Source organism: Erinaceus europaeus, chromosome 5, assembly GCF_950295315.1.
Source record: "Erinaceus europaeus chromosome 5, mEriEur2.1, whole genome shotgun sequence".
In the NCBI taxonomy this organism is placed as follows: domain Eukaryota; kingdom Metazoa; phylum Chordata; class Mammalia; order Eulipotyphla; family Erinaceidae; genus Erinaceus; species Erinaceus europaeus.
The window spans coordinates 82195462-82213987 of NC_080166.1; the positions used below are offsets into that span (position 1 = coordinate 82195462).

General features: G+C 42.8%; 1 protein-coding gene and 1 long non-coding RNA gene across 6 annotated transcripts in view; one reads left to right on the top strand and one right to left on the bottom strand.

The window, feature by feature from the left end:
* The window catches only part of ANO6 (anoctamin 6), a 217735-nt gene that overhangs the window by 10830 nt on the left and 188379 nt on the right, over positions 1 to 18526 (top strand). The window lies entirely within an intron of this gene.
* Positions 1529 to 17479, bottom strand: LOC132538703 (uncharacterized). The gene is made up of 3 exons (XR_009550057.1): positions 17200 to 17479; positions 3409 to 3583; positions 1529 to 2042 (listed from the first exon to the last, which is right to left on the bottom strand). It is a non-coding gene; the product is annotated as an uncharacterized LOC132538703 (long non-coding RNA).

Genomic DNA, 18526 nt, shown 5'->3' on the forward strand with positions numbered 1-18526 from the left:
TAAGTTAAAGGTATAGATTGTGGGAATTTACTGCCATCAAATGATTGCCTCAGGTCATTGTCATTATTTTGGTTTTTCTTTTGTTTGGCCTCAATTTTTTTCAAGTACAATTAATTAACATCCCTTACTCAAAGCAGTCAGTGTAAAGAAGACTAGATGGAAATGTCAACAATAGAATGTTTTGGCCATGGGCCAGAGAACAATTGGAATACTATTCAGCCAAAACATCAGATGGAATATTTGCATAGAAGACAAGTTGAAGGGTTAATAGCCAACTTTGTCTGCCATGGTATTTATTACTGTCCTGACTGCATGTCTGAATACCAATTGAAATAACTTGCTTCAGCAACTTATTCAGCAAGCAATAATACAAATGGAAGAAAATATATTCTTTTGTGAGGTTCAGATGTTGCTTTTATACTTAATGCTTTCAGTCTCTAAAGCTGAAGGTGCTCTTCCCCCACCTTATTTTAAAATACAAGTGTTTGAAATTAGAAGGAAAAAAGGATATTGGTCTTTACAGTCTCTTTTCTGTAATTTTTTATTTAACTTTAGCAGTAGGTCAAAGTCATGTAGATACATGTTCTTTCACAGTACGCAATTATGCAAATTATAGGCTTGTTTATAAAGCTTGTTTTAGATCAACTATGTTTATGTAATTGAATTTTTTTTTTATGATTCCTCAGGCCTTCTATCTAGATGTTTATAAAAATGACCTTTGGCTTTCCACTGATGAAATGAGAGGGGTGCGTGTGTGTTCATATAGATAAGACTTTAAACATTTTTTTTTCATGTGGTCCAGGTTTGAGCCCCAGCACCACTACCAGGGAGACTCTGGTGCTTTCTTTTTTTCTATTTATGGAAGTAAAAAGTAGCCTGGGAGTGGTGAAAAAAATCATGGATGCGGGAGACCCCAGCTTCTCAATAACAAAACAAAACAAAACACGAACAAAAAAATTCAATCAGATCAATAGTGTTATTTTTTTTAAATGCTATACTTTCCATTATGATTTGAAATAATTGCATCTTTCATATGTAGAACTATTTTTTTTGTCTTGTGAAGCAGTTTAATAGTTCTACAGTATACACTTGCACCAGCTATATCTAGTTAAATAGGGATACACAATTTCATAAGCATATTTCATAAGCATTCAATTTCAGATTTTTCATCTGCATGGTGTATCAAAAATTATGTGCAGATTAAACCCTTTTTGATTTTTGACATTTTCCTGTGTTAGTGACAGTATAGTGACAGTGGCTAATACATGTTCCCCTATAACATTTTGTGTTGCCCCTGTTTTTCAATACTTTATTTAGGTGGTTAATGGTTTGCAATACACTTGTTGACATAGATAACATGAGAGGTGTTTAGGTACTATTTTCTTTTTTATAAAGGAAATATTTTATATAACTACTGTTAACTTACTAGGCAAGCCTTGACTTAAGATACCCTTTGTAAGCCATCCAACAAACTTCATCATTGTTTCAAGTAACACAAATAGTAGAGAAAGAAAATGTGAGTCAACAGGGGATTTTCAAGAGAGAAAATGCTTGACTTCTTTGGGGGAGAAAGTAAGAAGTTAGGGGAAAAAAAAGCAAAGAGGAGGAAAGTATGTGATGGTTGCTATTGGCAGAGAGAAGAAAGGCTTGCAGTTAAAAGACTTGAGATTCTTGTTTTTATTCATTTATTTATAAAATAAGACATATCAATAAGACCACAGGGTAAGAGGGGCACAGTTATACACAGTTCCCATCACCAGAGTTCCACATCCCACACCCTCCACTGGAAACCTCCCTATTCTTTATCCCTCTGGGAATATGGACCCAGGATCATTATGGGGTGCAGAAGGCAGAAGGTCTGGCTTTTGTAATTGCTTCTCCGCTGAACATGGACATTGGCAGGTCGATCCATACTCCCAGCCTGACCCTATCTTTCCTTAGTGGGGTAGGGCTCTGGAGAGGTGGGCTTCCAGTACGCATTGGTGAGGTCATCTGCCTGGGGAAGTCAGGTTGGCATCATGGTAGCATCTGCAACTTTGTGTCTGAAAAAGCATTAAGATATAAAGCAGAACAAATTGTTTAATAACCAGGAACCTAAAGACAAGAGTATAACAGATGAGTTTTGGAATCTCCATTTTGGAAAAAGCTAGTAGGTCTATTTTAGGTATATTCCAAGGGGCTCATGACTTTACTAATTTTTGCCTGAACACGACAGCTAACATGCAGGTGGACCAGAAATAGTGTCTGGGGAGATGGTGTCAGAGTTGGAAATTGGACTAGAATGCCAGATCAGGGCAGAGAGTAGCTCCCAAATATGGGGTAGGAATAATTAATATGTGAGGGGAAAAATAGATTGAAAATCTCAAACTCTTTTATGCATAGACCCCCAGCTTGGAGTATATTTTCCTTTAGTCTAAGCACTTAAGGTTTCAAACTGGTAACCTGATTTAATTTTAATAGTAGGCTCAATTTTGTAATACATTTCTAATAATGACTGTTTAATTGAAATAATAAATCACCTATAGTCTTAGACCAGGGAGACCAAAAGCAACTGCTTATGTCACTATATAATAAGATACAGCTATATATAAATAGCATTAAATAGCACAAATCATGGTAAGGTCCTGTATAATACAGCAAATCCTAACCATGGGATTTTCAAAATACACCAAATTCCCTAATAACTTGGTTACATTAATAACTATGTATTGCCTCCTTAAACCCCAAGACAGCAAGAACCCTCCCCATTCTCTATAAAACCTGTATTTCTCCCAGTCCTGGAAACTCTGGGACATGACTTGTCTTTCTGCACGCTTCACTCGATCCATACCATTTGATACTGCATCTGCTGAGCTCAACCAAATCAACACAACTAGTACCACCTCGACACAGTTCACTTCAGATTGTGCCCAGAGATACCAGGCTTGAAATGTCAACCCTTTGGCTCCAGCACTCTGGTGAGACCGTTCCTAGTTTATGGGACTCCTCAATCCTATATCATCAGGTGGTGCACACCTCCTAACAAAGCCACAGAACCTAGATATAGATCAGGGCCCATGAGACAGAACACATGTGCACATGTACTCATAAGTTAGGAGCAAATATATACACCTTAAAGCAAAAGTGCACAATAGCTTGCAGTGGCCCCAAACAGCAAGCAAGCAGAAAGACCTAAAAAAGGAAAAGAAAGAAAAAACTTGAGATTCTGACGTGCACTCAACGAGATGTGCCACCATCTGGCCCAAAACTTGAGATTCCGATGGGCCTGAGGCAGGCTTCTCGGTGCCTGTAAATTCAGCCCTGTGAGCTGATGGGAGGATACAAAAAGGTTGGGTGTGGGCTCCCCCATCCCCAGTATCTTCAGTCATGGTGAATTTCTTCATTGAGAAGCTATCCTGGGGACTGTACCTCTTCATGTAGGGTTCAGTAAGCCCTTGGTTCTCCAGCATTGCTGTCCTGTGTTGCTCTGTCATGTTATACATGTAGGAACTGCCCACTAAGTACCAGGTCAAGAAGGATCATGACAGGCCCTGCACTACAGACACGTGTATTTAAGATGGAGGAGTTGAGTAGCTTGTGGGCTCTGCAGGGAGATAATCAGCATCTGTATTTTTATCTTTTATCCCCTCCCCCCTTTTGGGGGGAAGGGTGGGGCAGAAAAGTAGAGAGTCAGAGAGGCATACATACACACCACAGCCCCAGAGCTTCCTTTAGTGCACTGGTTTCCAGGGTTTGAGCCTGGGTCCCACACGTGGTATAGCAGTGCCCTGTGCAAATGAACAGTTTTGCCAGCCCGAATGTGTTTTTTTCCCTAACACTCTCACAGAGTTCTGTACAATCTTCTCCAAATCCCAGAAAGCCTATTTCAGGAGGAATCTTTTTCAGGGAATCTTAGCCGAAACTCCCAAGGACTTCACCTTGGACCTCACCAAAGGACCTCACAAATGTAGAGGTTACAGTTACATCCGTTGTACCTGGGGCAAAAGTGTCAGGCAAAAGTGTCAGAAGTGTCAGGCAATGTATGTTACAGTGTAAGAGTGGACACAGGAGGTGAGGGAGAAAGCATCTAAGAAGTGAACAGCTCTCACTGCCATTGAGCCCTTAGAGTAAGTATCACAGACCGGAGGAAGGATTATGATGAATTTCTCAGTGTCCAGGGTTCTATTTGACTTCATAGCTACTGCCACGATATGGAAGTGGGGAGCTTCATTCAGAACTTTCCCACCATTCAGTGGAGGGAAGATGATGTGTGAGGGGAACTGTCCTTGACCTGAGGTTAAGAATCAGTCTGACTTTACAAGTTCTTACTATTTCCTTCTCAGCTCATGACTTTGGTGGATACAGAAAATACTAGTTCAGCTTCATTCTCTTGAAGCCCTGCACACTAATGCTGCACTACCTCCCTAGTATTTTTAATAGTAATGTGTAATAAATAGTGATTTGCCAGCAGTTAGTGCACCCGGTTGAGCCCACATGTATGATGCACAAGTATTCACATGGTCTCACTGTCTCTCCCTTCTCTATCTCCTTACTTCCTTCTTGATTTCTCTCTATTTCTATCCAAATAAATAAAATAGTTCAAAAGATAGCAGTTTGCTTTATTAATGAGAGATAACCAGAGCACCTATCTGCCACTTGTCATGTCAGGAATAGAAGCTTAAACATTGTATTTGAGAGTTGTAATGTTTTAACCATTGAGACACCCCCTCATCTGTGGCCACACCACCCTGAACACGCCCCATCTCCTCTGATCTCGGAAGTTAAGCAGGGTCAGGCCTGGTTAGTACTTGAATGGGAGACACCCCCTCCCGGGCTGCTAAGTAGTACTTTAAAATAAAATAAAATTGGGAGTCGCAGCAGGTTAAGCACACGTGCGCAAAGCAAAAGGGCCTTCTTAAAATAAAGTAAAACTGTAGTTTTCACTGGTCACTTGTTTTAAAACAGAAAAAAAAAAAACTCAATTCATCCCCAAGACTAAAATTCCTTTGTATTGAGAATCATTGAGAAATTTGCGGGACTGGGGACATAGCTTAGTGGGAGAGCATTTACCCTTGAAAGGTGAGGCCTTGGGTTCAATCCCTGGAATCACATACAAAGACAAGAAGACAAGTCAGTAAGACCTCATATGGAGCACAGCAATGTTCTCTGGTTTCTCCCCACTAATTTAAAAAAAGAAAGAAAGAAAGAAAAGAAAAAGCTTGAAATGAAGTAAAAACCAGTGAAAAGATATGAGAATTCTACAGAGCAAAATGAGACAACTAAAAACATGAATCCAGAAAGAAACCACATCCCTGATGATTTGACTTATTTTGAATTTAGAGAATCTATGAGAATATAAGAGAGGAGGAGAATCCCCATCTATTGACTAGTTTGCACAGAATGCCTATGGAACAACACTTTCCATATTGTAGTTTGTTGTCTGGGATGACCCAGTCTGTTTCAGCCGTTAAATACTTCCAAGTCCTCTCTGGCAACCACAGCCTCAACAAAGTTACATGTCCCCCGGGAGCAAGAAGGCTGTCCTTAGTCCCAAGGAAGGCAGAGTTTAAGATGACTGACTTTCTATTTAAGTCTCTCCTAGAGGTGGCTTTTCATTAGAAGCCCAAATTCCACCCTTTAGTTACTGCCTTTGAAACTACATTTCTTGCCACCCACTGGGTTGCAAACCAGGGACTTCTAGCTGAGCTCAGATTTCCTGCCTCCCTTTAAGTTCCAGTAGTATCTAGTGCCCACCAGGCACATGTGGCTCTGACAAGTGCACCACAGCTTACAAATCACAGAGGAGATGTGAGCATTTTCCAAACCCTGTCATTCACAAGCGGCCTAGGCTAGGGTGGCCGACAAGCCTTTGAGCAATGGTAATCATGGTTTCCCTGAGTGTCACCTTTGCCTAAGCTGTGGCTCATGGCTTGTTTCCTAACTCTCAAGTACTTATTTTGCAGCTCTCAGTCACAGCCTAAACAAACCCATTTGCAGCAAAAGAAAAAAAAAAATCCCTTTGAAAATTGGCCATGGAATTTGCTGGCAGAAATTCACCTTCGTGAACCAGATCTATCACTCCTTCACTCCTTTGACCAAAAGTCCTTGGAGTGCTCGGAGACCAAAAAGTGCTTGGAGATTTCATTGAGTTCAGACACTGGCTGATGCCATCACAGTGTTAATTCAGTGTGTTTCCTGATGGCTCTCTGTGAGCCAGGAGTTATTTGAGGTCTGTAATGTCAGAAACAAATGCAAAGGAGTCTGTCTTTAGTGGAGCCCAAGTCTAATAAGTGATAAAACGTCCCTGCCAGGGGTCCTGGCAGTGCTGTACCCAGTTGAGTGTACACGTTACAATGCCCAACTCTGTCTCTCTCCTTCTCTGTCTACCCCTCCTCCACTCAATATCTCTCTGTCTCTATCCAATAATAAAATTAAAAACAACAACAACAACAACATAAACTACCACATTGCCATACCCAGTGATCTAGTTCAGACCCCACAGTGCCCTTCTTGCAGGGGGCAAACTTGATGAGTGGTGAAGTAGTGTTGCAGGTCTCTCTTTTTTTTAAATCTCTCTTTAGCTCCCTCTTGCTCTCAATTTCTCTCTTCCTTATCAAAAAACAACCCCTCCCCAAAGAAAAAGAACACACACATGCAGAGAGACCTGCTCACGTATTGAATGTTTAATCAGAACTTACTTGTTTTTATTTTTTGCCATCAGGACTTCAGTGGGGCTTTGTACTTGCATGATTCTACTACTCCCAGCAGACTATTTTATTATTATTTTAGATAGATGGTAAAAGAGAGGAAAAGAAACACAGAGGAGGAGGAGAACTGCCTTAGTACTGCTATACCAGCTGTGAAAGCTTCCTCTCTTGCGTGGTGTTCCTGTGTGTGTTGGCCAGGGCATTGAACTTGGGTCCTTGCATGTGGCAAAATGTATTCTCTGCCAAGTGAGCCATCTCCTGGTCCTAGTCAGTACTTTCTTTGTGCCAGGCTTTGCGCTAGACACTTGGAATTCATAAGGCATGACCCAAATAGTCTCTGACCTCAAGGAGTAGTAGGAAGACAGACGAGAAAGACAGACATGCCAGCACATTGCCAGCAAATTATATTTAAAAATTGTGGTGGGGAAAGAGGACACCACTAACGACACACACTGAAGCACAGACTGAGTACAGGACTTGGGTGTATCCTAAACCATCTCCCGGGGATGGGCTCCTGTGGGGGATGGCTGACAAGTGCAGCTGTTATTTTCATAATTCTAAAAATAGCATGACCTTAGACTATACTCTTTCCAAAGTGGGTCTGTGAAAAGGCTCACAATCTGCACTAGTGTGTGAAACACCACGTTTGCAGACTCACAGCTTCAGTTGTGCCAAGCGAAAACTTCTACGTGGAAGCTCTGTGTAGGCTTTTTAAAATTTTTTAAAATATTAATTTATTTATTTTTCCTTTTGTTGCCCATGTTGTTTTTCATTGTTGTTGTTGTTATTGTTATTGATGTCATCACTGTTAGATAGGACAGGAAGAAATGGAGAGAGGAGGGGAAGACAGAGAGGGAAAGATAGACACCTGCAGACCTGCTTCACCACTTGTGAAGTGACCCCCCTGCAAGCGGGGAGCCGGGGGGCTCGAACCAAGATCCTTATGCTGGTCCTTGTGCTTTGCACCACGTGCGCTTAAGTGGCTGCTCTACCGCCAGACTCCTTTGTGTAGGCTTTTATAGCTTAGCTGTTGAGGGACCTTACAGAGGTGAGTGAATGCTGAGGTTCCAGGTGCCTTTATTCCTTGTTCAGAAGGAAACCAAGCTTGGTAGGTCACTGCTAGTTCCATTCATTTTCCTTTTGTAGCTCAATCTAGCAGTCTCCTCCTTTCCTTAGATTTATAAGAGATACTGAAAGGTTGGACCAGAGCAATTCTGACCTGACTGAGGTGGGAAAGAGGTGCATCTGCTTCCTGCACACCACCCTTCCCTCTTGAAAGAGGTGGAGTCTCTGTTTTGAATTCTCAGCCAGCAACTTGTTCCCAAGTCTTCCTGTCTCAGCCCAGCATCTGAGGGGTATGACTCATTCCTGCCAGAAAGTGACTGGCCCTGGCTGGGAGTCAGGACCAAGCCCCCTGAGGCGGTGAATCAGAATTGTGTGAGAGTGGAAAAGCCCCACTGAGACTCTGTTGTTTCTCCTCCTCGGTTTCATAAACCCTTGAGAAATCCCCAACTCTGGAAAATTTAACTTTGGAATTCCTTTGTTGTGAAGCACCAAAGTGCCCTAGGAGCAGAGTGATTCAGGAAATGCAAATGAAAACTTGTTTTCAGTTGGTGGGACAGAAAGAAATGGATGGTAGGTTCATTGACTGTGCAAAAACCCTGCTATTTTTCCATGCGACAACGATCTTTCCATACGTGACAGAAGTCTAACAGGCACTGTGACTGTATTATCAAAATTATTGTTTTTATTATCAAAATTATTGTTTTTATCCGTTGCTTCAAATTTCTTTCAGAGTAGGAATATTTCCTTATAAATGGTGTTGAGGTAGTGCAGAAGGGCTACTTCTGTTAACCTTTTGCTGTGCTTTGGTCTGACCCTGTATTCCTAATGTTTATTTAGCCCAGTGGATTTTTCTGTTCACATATCTGAAGGCCTATTTTAGATATAGAAAAATGCGTAGTTAGCTGTTCACTCTGCTAAGTTTGATAGTTGTATAGGCAACTCCTAAAGGAGAATAGAGAACATTTCTATGGCCTTTGCTCCTTTTAAAAATCAAGCTTTTGTTCTTATAACTTTTTATTATGTTCTGTACGCTTAACCAAAAACATACTCACATATACAAGCATGCAGATAGATGTGTAAAACCATACATACATTAACATGTAAAACACGAGCAGGTATATATACACATTTACATGCAGTTAGTTAAACACAAACTCAGACTATGTATATGCATTCACACACACACACAATTAGATTAAATTGCTTAATTGGAATCGTCTCACTTCTTATTTTACTGTGTTACTGAAGAGATATATATTGACCTCAGTCATAAGACTTTAAAATTTTAAATACTTTAAACATATGTTTATTTTGGGAGTCGGGCTGTAGTGCAGCGGGCTAAGCGCAGGTGGTGCAAAGCACAAGGACCGGCATAAGGATCCCCGTTCGAACCCCGGCTCCCCACCTGCAGGGGAGTTGCTTCACAGGCGGTGAAGCAGGTCTGCAGGTGTCTATCTTTCTCTCCTCCTCTCTGTCTTCCCCTCCCTCTCTCCATTTCTCTCTGTCCTATCCAACAACGACAACAACAATAATAACTACAACAATAAAACAACAAGGGCAACAAAAGGGAATAAATAAATAAAATAAATATTAAAAAAAAGAATTAAACCCTAATAAAGTTATTTAAAAAAACAACAACATATGTTTATTTTAAGGCCAGGTGGTGGCGCAGCACATAGTTAAGTATATGTATTATATACTTAACCATGTGCTATGCTTTCCCCTTGCAGGTGGGGATCTGGGGTTTGAACTCAAACCCCAGATCCCCACCTGCAAGGGGAAAGAGTCACAAGTGGTGAAGCAGGATTTCAGGTGTCTCTCTGTCTCTTCCTCTCCTCTCAATTTCTCTCTGTCTTTATGTAACAATAAATAAATAAATAATATTTTTATGAGAGGGAAAGATAGATAGATAGATAGAGAGATAGAGAGAGAGACCAGAGCACTCACTGCTCAGCTCTGGCTTATGGTGGTACTGGGAATTGTACCAGGGACCTTGGAACCTCAGGCATGAAAATCTTTTGCCTAACAATTATACTGTTTCCCAAATTCTATCATTTTAAATTGTTATGATTCTCTCAAGTCTGACAAGTCAAACCCTTTCAAGAACACTTGATAACATATCCCCGTAACTTAAGTCTTAACATTTATTTCATGGGGGAAGAGCACTTGAAGGGCCAGTACGTCAGTCTGGCACATACAGAACAGCAGATGGAACCAACATCCTCATACATGCCTCCTAGGAAGGCCTGTGCTCTGCCTGCTGAGCTTCTTGTGCAGTTTTGCCACTTGTAAACCCGACATCAGTGGGAACACGGGGAATGTCTCCTGTGTGCCTATTTTCGTTAATTTATCACAATATGTTGTTGGTAATTCATCCATTTCATTATGGACATCAGTTAGGAGTATGTCAACTATGAGGCTATCTGGAAAAATATTTTGGATTCAGTCTTGAAGTATAGCTCACACGGATAGAAAAGTGGCAGTGCCGGCCTGTTCTTATGGTAAAGCCAAGTATTTTTGTCTGGATTTCCTCATCCCTTTGGCTTTTCACACAGCGCCTTTCCAGTTATAAGAAATCAGCTCAGGGGGCCAAGTGGTGGTGACCCTGGTAGGGTGCATGTGCTACAATGCATAGGACCAGATTCATTCAGGGGGTCCCCTCCTGCCACATGCAGAGGAGACTTCACATGTGATGAAGCAGTGCTGTGGGTATCTCTGTCTTTCAGTCTCTCCTCCTCCCCTCTCATTTTCTCTGTCTCTATCCAAAAATAAATAAATAAATAAATAAATAATGTTAAAGAATAGAAATGAGCACAGTTTTCCCCTTCAATCAGAAGGAGGAAAATAAGTGCATATATCCACGTTTAATTTTTGCCACCAGGGTTTTCACTGGGACTTGGTACCTGCATGAATCCCCTACTTCCAGTGGCCATTGTTTTTCATTTTTCTTTCTTATTTCTGATAGAGACAGAAATAGAGAGGGAGAGAGAAAGAGGGACACATGCAGCATTGCTCCACTGCTCATGAAACTTCCCCTCTGCAGGTGGGGACTGGGAGTTTGAACTCAGACCTTTTCTTGTGGTAACATGTGACACTTGACCCCTCATTTTATTTAAAGAAATTGAGGTTTGAATTGCTCTGCTGTGACTGTGAACCCACACTACACTTTCCCTCTGAGTATGGCGTGCTAGTTCACAAGTGCCAGGAAATGGTAACTCTTCTTTCAGTACAAGGAGCTCAAGGGAAATCATTGATTTCTCTGAAAAGTCAGCTCGTATTGATGTTTTTTACCAGCAGAAACATCATCAACAGATATTATTAGCTCCTTTGAGTGACCAGAGAACTCTGAAAGCCAAAAAATGAGAATGACCTATCTACCTTACATGAAGGCTTAGTTCAATGTGGGTGCAAGATATTAGATTCCAAAATATTTGTCCAAACCCATGTGTTCCAGGTTCCCTGAGAACTTATTGACATCACGGTTGCAGATGACTCATGCTTTCTTGAGTCTGGTTTCCACGGATTAGTCACCTTGGCTGCTTGGTTTAAAGCACTCTTTCAGAGAGTGTCTGGATTCCAGCCTCCACACTTTACCCCACCCCCACTCCCACCTCCTGGCTCAGCCAGACTTCAGTCTTCAGAACCATTTCTGACTCTAGTCAAGGATATATTTTTTAATTTAGAATTTAGTTTAGTTTCAATCAGGGCTTTGTGTTTCAGCTTTGAATTTGATTTCACACACACACACACACACACACACACACACACACACACACACACACGCACGCAGAGGCAGAGACACCATAATACCAAAGTTTCCTTTACTGGTGGGGGCTGGGCTCGAGCCTGATACTGGCAAAGCAGTGCACTATCCAAGTGAGCTATTCATTGGTCCTTTTGGTTTGCTTTTTCTTTTCCCAATTGTTGCCCAAATTCCTATCTCAGAAACACGAAAGAACCCTAGCTTCTTATTCTTCAAGTCCTGTCTTACATTCTCTCCCTCAGATTTATCAATTAATGGTAGAGGAAGAGAGAGAGAGAGAGAGAGAGAGAGAGAGAGAGAGGACAAACTAGAGCATCACTTTAGCACACAAGATGCCAGGGATTGAACTGAGAACCTCATGTCTGAGAGTCCAACAGTTTATCCACTGTGCCACCTCCCTTGATACCTGTCTTCCTTTTGCCATCAAATTATTAGGTGTCTCCTAACTATCCTGATGCTCTGGAAATAACACCCTTCCCCTCTGTAGTGTCACCTGTCCTCTGCCTGCTGGTGATCCAGCTTTGTCCTCAGGTATAGTGGAATGACCCTGTGTCTACTCTTCCTTTAGCTTTTCAGGTAGTGGGACCTGCAGTCCTAGGGTCCCAAGTGGTTATCTGAGTATCACATTCATTCTCACTACCTGCCATTAGTACTGCCATGGGGGTCCTACTTTCTGTAAGCAGGGCTGGAAGACAGGGGTCCAGTTTTTTGCAGTAAGAAATAGGAGACTAGGGCCTGGCCCCTGAGAAAGATCCAGTCTTCACTGGAATGTGGGGAAACCACTTCTTGGGCTCAGTGCAAATCAGTGCCTGAAGGCAAAGATTTTTGTCAGTTGGGAAGCAGCTCCCTGAGAGGGGAGGAGTGACCTAGTTGAGCAGGATGATAGCTGAGCTGGTGGTGTTCAGCGAGGAGTGGCTCAACCTGATGCTGTTGACTGGCTATGGAAGAAGGGCAAACGCTAGAAGAAGAAGCGAGGAGTGGTGCTGGCTGCTGTTGAAGCCCCCAGCCCCATTGGTCAGTATAGGAAGCTGACATTTTGAGGCTGGGGTGATAGGTCAAGGGTGATACACAGCAGACTTTCACACCCAAGGCTTGCTCGGAGTCTCCAGGTTCAGTCCTGGTTCCAGCAGGACTTTTCTGTTCTGGCTCAGATCTGGTCTTCCCTGTTACATCAGACTCACCTCTGGTTTTTCCTACCCCCCCCCCCCCCACACACACACACTTCTAAGCTTGTCGCAAACCCAGAAAGCTTTTACTGATCCTCCCAGGCCCAAAGTGCTCACCAGTGAATTTCCATACCCCTCATTTTTTGGTTCTACACATTCACCTGTGTTTTGTCCTAGCCCATTACCTTTGTGGTTGTTTTTCTTACAGCCAAAGCATAAGCTCCTTGGAGATTGGGGCTGTTATCTTTTGAGTCTTTTAGAAATCATGAAAACTGTCCTGAAGATTCTCTTAAAAAAACAGACAGCAACAATAACAAAACAACCTAGCCAGGAAGATAGGGTAATGGTTTTGCGAAGACTTTCATGCCTGAGGTGGGGGTGGGGATGGCACACCCAGCTAAGTGTGTGTATTACCGGGCACAAGGGCCCAGATTCTAGCCCCAGCTGTCCACCTGAAGGAGGGACACTTGATGAGTGAAGCAGGGTTGCAAATGTCTCTCTTTCTCTCTCCCTCCCTCCCTCCCTGTCCCTTCTCATTTTCTATCTGTCCTATCTAATAGAAAAAAAAAAAAAAAACCCAGGAAAAATGGCCAACAGGGCCATGGATTCTTAGTGCATGCACTGAACTCCAGTGATAACCCTGATGTCAATAAAAAATTTAAAAAAGACGGGGCCTGGTGGTAGTGCAGCGGGTTAAGTGCACATGGTGCACAGTGTAAGGACCCAGATCAGGAGTCTGTCTTGAGTCCCCGGCTCCCCACCTGCAGGGGGATCACTTCACAGGTAATGAAGCAGGTCTGCAGGTGTCTATCTTTCTCCCTGTTTCTGTCTTCCCCTCCTCTCTCCATTTCTCTCTGTCCTATCCAGCAACAACAATAATAAAAACAACAGCAATGATAAACAACAAGGGCAACAAAAGGGGAAAAATAGCCTCCAGGAGTACTGAGCCCCAGCAATAACCCTGGAGATGGGAAAAAAAAAAAAGACTTTTATGCCTGAGGCTCTGAGGTCCCAGGTTCAATCATCAGCGCCACCATCAGCTAGAGCTGAGCAGTGCTTTGGTGAAGGAGAGATAGAAGAAAGAAAGGAAAGTAGAAAGGGGAAAAAGAAAGGAAGCTGGTGTTTTTTCTCAGTGTTGTATCCATACAGTCAAAAGATTCCAGCCTGGCATCTGTACTGTTGTGGATAGAAAGCTCTTGGCTCCTTTTTCTCTGCTGCCGCTCCGGAGCCAATACGCTTGCTATCCCTCCGCTCTGCTCGCCACACCCTCTTTCTCAGGTGATAGATACCTGTGGGCTTCCACACCGCAGCCTGGCTACCCTGGAGCCTGGCTTCATTCCTCAATTCAAGTTCAAGTGCTCACAGCCTCTCCCTGTCCTGGGTCTGGAATGAAGCAGGCCAGCTGACTGTGGCCTACAGGGGGCTTCCTGTGAAAGGGAGGAGATGTTGCCTGCCTGATTCAGAGAGGGGAGCTTGCTGTAGTGAAGGTGGAGCCCAAGTAGTGTTTCATGTGCTCTGTCACTGCTGCAGGCAGACTTTCGTTCAGTTACAGAGACAGAGAGATGCACACATGGAGAGAGGGCGGGCCACCACAGCTCCAGGTTTCTCCAGAACCACAGCACCTCCTCCATGTTGCTGAGACTTGAACCTGGTCCACCCACATGGATAGAAACACACACATCTCACCCGAGGAGCTCTCTTTCTCTGGTTCCTTAGGTGAAAATCTCCTATGGGTTTTCCCTATCACCTCCCTTCCCCTCTCTTCCCCTCACCTCCTCTCCCTTCCTTTCTTTTCTCCACTTGTTCTTATTGCAGGAGAAAAAGAGAGGAAGAAAGGGAGGGAAGGAGGGAAAAAGGAAGGGAGAGGAGGAAGGAAAGGAGAGAGAGAGAGAGTTATTGTTCATCATATTCATCAATTCCTTTCACCAAAAACTTGTAAACACATTTACCATTCAAGAAGAGGGGATTCAAGAACTCTCCTGCCCACCCCAGTGTATCCACACATCCCCAGTTATGAATTCCCACAGAGCCAGCGCTAAAACAGCAAGGAGAGCAGAAGTGAAGCAGCTTTCCAGTGTCTCAAAAATGTTAAGACTCTAAGTCCTTGAAGGCCACATCTCTTCAGAGATGCTTGACAGATGCTAGTATGCATTCCAAATCATTCTTACATTCCCCCCCAACTCTAAAGATTTTCATTTATTTACACTTCTCCTAAATGTCCCAAGAAAAATAAGGAAGGAATGGTGAAAAACATGAACAGAAACTTCCTTTGTTGCCATTAAGATCAAATATGCTTTTATAGTTCTACTATATTTTCCTGATCACTGAATACTGTATCTTACTGGGAACTATTTATAGCATTGGTAGTAGGTTAACTAATGTAGCTATCATTATTTTAATAATATACAGTAAAAACTATGCTATTCATCTAGGAAAGACGGTTCGGTTCAAGTTTGGAAGTTTTCTCTGTGTTGCACACGTCTACACGATAACTTGCTATAAATGAGGAGATAATGTGTGTTCTGTCAGAATCTCTTCATTTAATCCACAGTAGTTAATTATGTTAAGGAAACCATCAATAAATATCAAGAGGCAAGCTAAGAGAGTCATTTTATTATCAGGAAACATAGATGCAGAAAAAGTAAGTGCTTTATTCTAGATTGCCATCGCTGAACACAAAAAAATGACGCTGTTAAAAGTTCAACATGCCTGCCCAAGGTGAATCCTATCTGTAATAAATTAATTTAGGCTTCAAAGAGCCGCAAAATAATTCATCACCACCATTATTTATTATCCAAATAATCTCCCACTATTTAAAGACAGAGTGAAGATGATCGGCCATGGTACACGCCAACAATCAGGATGACAAGGTTTCTATATACAATACAGGTGAAAGTTATGCCTGGTGCCTAACTTTCTATCATGTTTACGGTTACAAGTTAGTAATCATGATCACCTCTATTTGGAGGTACGTGAAACACTATAATCTTGATCAGTTCCATCAATTAAAAATTCAGAAGGGGACAAATGTTTAGAAGGGAACCTTTCTCAATTCATTTTAAGCTTCCTGTGTGAGAGCACACAGGGTGAAATAAAACAAATGAAAGTGCCATGTACTAGCTTAACCAGAAGTTTGTGTTCACAAGCATTAGGTCCCAGATTCAATCCCCAGAACCATGTGTATTAACTAGAATGATGCTTTGCCTGCCTCTCCCTTTGCCTGCCTCTCCCTTTCCCTTTCCCCCTCCCCTCCCTTTCCCTTCCCTTCCCTCCCTTTCCCTCCCCTCCCTTTCCCTCCCCTTCCCTCCCTTTCCCTCCCCTCCCTTTCCCTTCCCTCCCTTTCCCTCCCCTTCCCTCCCTTTCCCTCCCCTTCCTTTCCCTCCCCTCTCCTCCCTTTCCCTCCCCTCCCTTTCCTTCCCCTTCCCTCCCTTTCCCTTCCCTTCCCTCCCTTTCCCTCCCTTCCCTTTCCTTCCCCTCCCTTTCCCTCCCCTTCCCTCCCTTTCCTTCCCCTTCCTTTCCCTCCCCTCTCCTCCCTTTCCCTCCCCTCCCTTTCCTTCCCCTCCCCTCCCTTTCCTTCCCCTTCCCTCCCTTTCCCTCCCCTCCTTTTCCCTCCCCTCCCTTTCCTTCCCCTTCCCTCTCTTCCCCTCCCCTCCCTTTCCCTCCCCTTCCCTCCCTTTCCCTCCACTTCCCTCCCTTTCCCTCCCTTCCCCTCCCTTCCCCTCCCTTTCCCTCCCCTTCCCTTCCTTTCCCTCCCCTCCCCTCCCCTCCCCTCCTTTTCCCTCCCCTTCCCTCCCTTCTCTCCCCTTCCCTCCCTTTCCCTCCCCTCCCTTTCCCTCCCTGCCCCTCTCCTCCCCTCCCATTCCACTCCACTCCACTCCACTCCACTCCACTCCACTCCACTCCACTCCACTCCACTCCACTCCACTCCACTCTACTCCACTCCACTCCACCCTATCCTATCCTATTCTCTCTCTCTCTCTCTCTCTCTCTCTCATGAACAGACACTTTAAAAGAACTTTGGTAGTGGGTGTGAAACTATACATTGTAATCTTATAATCTTCTGTTAATAACAAATAAAAATTTTTTAAAAGTTTTTTTCTTTTTTAATATTTATTTATTATTGGATAGAGAGAGACATTTATTGAATTGAGATGGAAGGGGAAGACAGAGAGGGAGAGAGACAGAGAGACACCGGCAGCCCCTACACCACCACTCATGAAGCTTTCCCCCTGTAGGTGGGGACCAGGGCCTTGAACCTGCAACCTTTTGCACTGCAGTGTGTGCACTTAATCAGGCGAGCCACCGCCTGCCCCATAAAGATATTTTTAAAAAATTTCTGTAATTGGGGAGATAGCTCAGCCAATTAGCACACCAATTTATATGTGTGAGCACTCAGAGGTCACAGGTTCAAGCTCCTTCAGCAGCTTATGTCAGAGCTGAGTAGCCTAGGTCCTTTTCCATTATCATAACTCCAGGACCCCAGCACCATCTCCACCCCCTCCCTTTGCCTCTTACCCACATGGTCCTTTGCTTTGGTGCAGTTCACCCCACCCAGTCCACACTTCACTTTCTGCCCTTTTTTTAGAGTTCCACATGTAAGTGAGATCGGCTGGCATTTGCCCTTCTCTTTCTGGCTTATCTCACTTAGCAGAATGCCTTCCAGTTCCATCCAGAATGAGACAAAGGAGATGACTTCTTCATTTTTAACAGCAGAGTCATAATCCATTGTGCATATGTGCCACAATTTTTTTAGTGCCACTTATCTTTTGTCTTATTTTCATAAACTAAAACTACAGTGAGTCATACCAGTTCAACATTTAGAAATATAAATTTTAATACTCAATGCTGTTTTTTAATAAAACAGTGGAAGGTACAAGCTATCTCCTACATTTTCTTTTGTTACTGTTTAAAGTACTAAAAACATAAAGCATATATATATATATATATATATATATTATTTTTTTTTAATTTGGTGGAGGGAGGACTCATTAGAGCTCCTCTCTGTATTTCTCTCTTGGTTGGTGCTATTGGTGATTCCTTATAAAAATGATATGTTCTGGGGGTCAGGTGGTGGGACACTTGGTTGAGTTGAAATTGTATGTGCAGGGTGCTGGGTTCCTCACCTTCAGAGAAAAGCTTCACAAGTGGTGAAGCAGTGCTGCATTTCTTTCTCCCTCTCTGTTTCCCCTTCCATCTCAGCTTCTCTCTCTACCCAATAAATAAATATTTAAAAAAATATCCCTGGAATAATTGTTTTTGCTGTCATTGGAAAATACTTTTCACTTTATTCTTTAGTATAAAATTCTAGAAAAAGCTACTAGGAGGGGATTTTTGGTGTTAGAATGATTGAATGAAAACCTATCTGAATTTAGTTGTTGGTGCCAAGATAATGCTTTGGACTTGTGAGTATAGTCTGACTGCTGCTCTGGCCCTCCCCCCCCTCCCCACTTCTCTCTTCCTCTCTCCCTCCTCTGCCATCTATCTCATGGAATGAATAAAATAAATCTTTGGGAAAAAATCTGTACGCTATCACTTAACTGGTTGTGCAACCTTAAGTAACTTGTTGAACCTCTAAGCTTTTTTTTCCTTTTGTAATAAAGATAAAATAAGAATGCACTTAATAGATTGAGTATAGTGCCTGAGTTGTAGTTTTTTATATTAGCCAAATTATGCAGAGATCATGATCTCAAATAAAATTATTCTAATATGCACGAGAACTTAATTATAGGCATTCATGAGTGGGCCCCTGGCTAATTATTATTCCTATAGTAGGAATCTGTTTCACATAGATCCTCTTGGGTAGGATTCCAAAAGTTAGATTGACATTTTAGGGGGAATAAAAGAAA